The 5021-nt window shown below is 38.7% G+C and overlaps 1 pseudogene; it reads left to right on the top strand.

The window, feature by feature from the left end:
• The first annotated feature begins 740 nt into the window (after positions 1-740).
• On the top strand, positions 741-4192 carry LOC120589196 (protein NipSnap homolog 3A-like; annotated as a pseudogene).
• Positions 4193-5021: the final 829 nt, after the last annotated feature.

The raw sequence follows: 5021 nt of genomic DNA, 5'->3' as shown, positions 1-5021 counted from the left end.
ACTTTGATCGTCACTTGCTAGAAAGCTGGGCTGAGGCACCGAAACACTTAATCATATGGTTTTTTCTCTCGTAATATAGGATCGTTGGAAGCAATAGATTGTGCTGAGCAGAGCAGCGTCCCCGGACTAGGGCAAAATGAACTCTAGTTTAATTTCTGGTCCTTTTGTATCTGGGACGTGTTTACCCATGAGTAAATCATGGTTTCCTCTGCTCTCCAGTGTTGCCACTGGAAAATGTAAGAGAATGCTTTTAGCGTTACCATTTTCTGAGCATATTAGAGGTTAGAGTTCCATGTTTCTATATTTGGTGTAACAGGGCTCCAGAAGAAATGACTTTCTCCCCACCTACTCCAAAAACTGTCACAGTGCGATTGAAGGCCATTTTGTTCCAGGAAAGGAAAGCTGATGGACTGAGAACAGCTATTTTGAGACTCATTGCTTGTGCCTCAAGTATCAGATGGGTAGGCTGTACAGATGTGCGCAAGTTGTTGACAGCTATAGCAAGAATTGGAAGGGTAGCGGATTTTCAAGATGACAGAAAGATAACCTCATCAAGATTTTGATGTCTTGTCTGGTTCCTTCCTAACTGCCTGCCCCTCCCTTATGAATCCTGGGCTGACATGGGAAGCCTTAGCCTGCGGTAGAAGGATTCAGAGCTTTGGATCCATCAAATAAGATTCACAAGGATGAGCAACTCTCTTCAGAACACTGGAATCCTTTGGTTCCATTAGTTGTAGGCCATGGTCATCTTTGGCGCTGCCAAAGGGTCTCTGGGCGTAAATCCTGAGGCGTCATCTGCTTCCCCTTAATTTGTCCCATTATTTTTCCCATTTGCCTCGTATCCTGGTGCCCAGAGTGGACCCAGTAGAAGCAGAATGAGGAGGAAATGAAGAGAATCTTCCTTCCTGGGTGTCAGCTTTCATCTGAGTGTAGAATGGTGGGAAGTTGACTTTTTCAGTCTTAGAGTAAGAGTAAGGGTTGTTTTAAATTACTCTTGGGGCCAAAATAAATCCTAGAGAATAATTGTTTTCTGCAGGTCACTAAACATCCTAGATTGAGGTCCAATAGAAAATGACCAAATCTTTAATTAAAGCCTATAGATTTTGCAGTGGGATTTGGGGGCTTCAAGAGGCCCGGCACTTCTCCAGTGTCTCTGAAGAATGGAAACCAATTCTCTGCTAACTAATCTCCAACAAAAATTGCCCAGTGCATTTCATTGTGGGCAGTTCAAGTGCTTAGAACACTGTTCCTTATTTTAAGCTGAAACCTGCTTCATTGCAACTTCTGCTCACTAATCCTAGTTCTACCCTCTGGATCTACACAGTATAATCCCCTTTTCAAATGAAAGCTCTTCAGATGGTCGAAGCTGGTTATCACATTCCCAGAATTCTCCTTTATATAAGATACTATACTAAGTATGACATGGTATCAAACTCCCTCATCATCCCACTGTGGATGCCACCTGGGTTTTTAGCATTTGCATCAGTCAGGATCCAGAAAGGAAAATAGGAACACTCTCAATGTTTCCAATAAAAGGAAATTAATGTAGGAGCTTTTTATGTAGCTGTAGGACAGAAGGAGGAAAAAGGCAAATGTGAGACAACCCAGATGTTAATAACTACAGGAAGCAGCTACCATTCCTAGAGCCGGAGAATGAATGAATGAGAGGAGGTGTCCCAGAGCCCAGAGTCCCAGGGGAGGCCCCATGGCAGTGCAGGCACTGCAAAGGAGCATTGTGTTCCTGGAGCTGGACCTCTGAAGGGGGCACAGGCTATCTGAGACTGGGAACACCAAGGCTGTGTCGGCATTCCTGTTGAGCTTGCAGTCAATTAAGCTCCTTATTTATGTGAAGCAGGTGAGGCCAAATGTGTATTTTTTGAAAAATGAATGTTCGAAGTTCAAGTCTTTAGTGGATATTTTTTTTTTTTCTTTCTCAGCATATTGTCCCTTTTTCTTCTGGTAACAGTCCCTTCTTTTTCCTTTGGGGAAATCACCCTCTTTCATCCATGCGGCTGGGCTGTCAGTCACATGATGACCATGGCCTACAACTAATGGAATCAAAGGATTCCAATGTTCTGAAGAGAGCTGAGCAACATCCTTGTGAATCTTATTTGATGGATCCAAATCCTTGATCACGGGCAGGCTGCACATAAGATGAGCTTTGAAACTTAGGCAGAGATGCTGAGGGGCAGATGGCCAGTGAACTGAGGCTGTTGGTGGCACTTCCCTACAGGAGCAGTATTTGGATTCTCAACGGACATCCCTGATTCTGGGCCTTCACGAGACCGGGTTGTCATATTTGCTATTGCAAGCACTACCCAGTATCTTTTCTTGAAAGTCCTTTCTTACTTAGATTAGCTAGGGTCTATTTCTATTGCTTACAACCAAAGAACCTGGAGTGATATGCAGTCTTTATTTGTATTCCCCATATGCAAGAAAACACTGTCTCGATAGAGATCTATTGAATATTGTCTCTAACGACAGCATACCAGCTATCGCTCCATCTTTCTGTCCTCACAAACATTAGAAGCACAATGAATTACTGCCAACCTGGAAAGTAAACTTTTTATGGTGTCTAAAGAGATCCATCCTTATTGTTATGGTGCTCCAAAAATCTGTAGTACCAATGAATGTATGGAAATCAGGTCTGGAAAAAGATTCTGATGTGACTATTTTGATTGGGTCATATTGAAATGGGTGCATCAAAATGTAAAAACATCTTTTTTCATTTCCTAGCAACGTGAATAACAAACATCTCAAAGCCTCATCCCATCCCTGAATTTGACCTACCTGTATCTCTAAAATTCACTCAAAAATAGAATGAGTAACAGGAAATGAGTGTGTGTATATAATTAGGTTAATTGGCACTTTAGAAAAATTCCTTAAAATTGTTTTACAGGGCTGTCAAAATATCTTCAAAGCAGTTGCATCAAAATATCACATATCCGATTTCTACATATCCATAAAAGTCATAAAAAAATATGCCAAATATATGGTTTTTACAAGAAGAGCACCTTTCCATTACCATACACTACTTTCCAGGTAGACAGAATCGAGTTTGTCAGCAGCATATATGTCCAGTCATTCAACTAATTAAGAAACTCCTTTTTTACTTAACTGTCATCCAGTCCATGTTTATCCATATTGTTCGTAGAGATTCCTTGACAGTGACTTCTTGGAATCCTGACCCATGAAAATGTTGTCTTCCCTTGATAATGTCTCAACACAGAAACGAGATTAGTTTGGTAAACCTTGATTAGTATGAGTCACATTGGCACAAGTAATTATGTTTAATAATTATGTTTAATAATTATCTTAATAATAATTATCTTTTAAAGATGAAAAGATATTTACTCTTTTAGAAATTGGCTAGATTTTGGTTTCTAGTAGGGAAACCATGAACAGGGGAGTCCCGGAAGACCACCCACTGGCTGCCCTTCTTGGTACTTGAAGCCAAACCATGCTCATCCTCTGATGGATCAGCCACTCTCTCCTCAGAGCTGTTCATCTTTTGCTATGAGCGGGGGTGGGGGAGGGAGCTGGATAATATAATGAGACATTTTATGAATTTCATACTTACTGCCTTAAACCCATAAAGATAAATGTGTTTCTGGAAAACATTAAGAAAAACATTTATGTTCAGACAGCTCATTCTGAATAGGTTGGATTCTGGAGTGCAGAATTCGGGGTCAGAATGAATCAAGTGTTTCATGTTTGGAACATGATAGTTTTGCTCATTGAAATGAAGTTCAGAAAGGTTTCATTAAAAATAAGGAATGCCAAGAACAATTTCTCATTCCAAATCTGGCTCTCATGCATAAACAAGACTTTGAGATTACTTATGTGCTACTGTGGTGCAAAATAGAAAAACCCCCAAAAGGAGTCTAGGAACTGGTTATTTTCCAGGTGAAACTTGGTAGGCCTGCTTTGGGGAGTGACACATTTAAAAGGGCAGTTAGTTGATACTTATGTTGAATTAGTCTATACAAAACTAATTGGAGTTCTCCACCCAGTATATGGAGCACCCAGCAGAGTTCGTGTCCTTTGGTGAATTGAGAGGTTAGATAGTTGTGCAGCTGGGAGTAGTAACCTGAGGATCTGACTTGTAGCAGCTGTTTGGGAAAATGTCAACTACCAAGTGTCACAGTAGACTGTACTTCTGATTTCTACGTCATTTTCACTGATGGAATAGTTTTCTACTGAAATATGAAGCATTTCATTAATTGCTCTAAGATGTGTCTGCTAAGGGGCTTAGATTCTCCCAAGAGATTCTCACTTTTATTTGAAGAGGAAGTAAGTTAATTAATTAGTTATGTCCCTTGCATTTATGAAAGCCACCTACGTCCTTTGTCACCACCACTTTAGGAGATAGTTCTGTTCATTTCCCTCATGGCATTTCAGTATCTGTTACATATTAGAAATAGTTGCCACTACTTCACGATCATGATTTTTCATTTGTTTTAGAATAGTTCTTCTTCTGTATTTTGAAAACCCTTTGCTTTTAAAAATTTTATGTTCAAATGCTGATGTTATAGTTTCATACTTATGACAATATTTCAGCATTATTTATACATATATCTATATTTTCTCATGTCCATTTTTCTGAGATTTTTTAAACAAAATCTTTTGCCCAGGAAAGTTTATTTTGTGATATCAAAAGTGATTCATAAAAATATTAGATCAAATATATTTCTTTATTTTGGAAAAGTAGAATATCATTTGTGTCATCTATATTAATTATGGTTTACATGTTAATTATTAGTCACTCTAACTTGGAAAATAAGGTGATTAGGGCTCTGTTAAAAAAAAGTTTAGAAGCCTCGGTTTATATGCTGAAATATGTTCACTTATAATTAATTTCACTAATTTTTACTTCATTTTAGATCACTACTAGACAAAGATATTAGGGATATCTATTTGTTTTAAAGAGATCTTTATGATTATGGAAATGCTGGTCCTAGTAAAAGTCTACATATTTATAAAAAAATATATTGCCAAGTCTTGATACTTTTCACCTTTCT

This window comes from Pteropus medius, unplaced genomic scaffold (assembly GCF_902729225.1).
Source record: "Pteropus medius unplaced genomic scaffold, Ma_sr-lr_union100, whole genome shotgun sequence".
In the NCBI taxonomy this organism is placed as follows: Eukaryota; Metazoa; Chordata; class Mammalia; order Chiroptera; family Pteropodidae; genus Pteropus; species Pteropus medius.
Note: the sequence above shows the minus strand (reverse complement) of the source record. Positions and strands in the feature narration are given on the sequence as shown.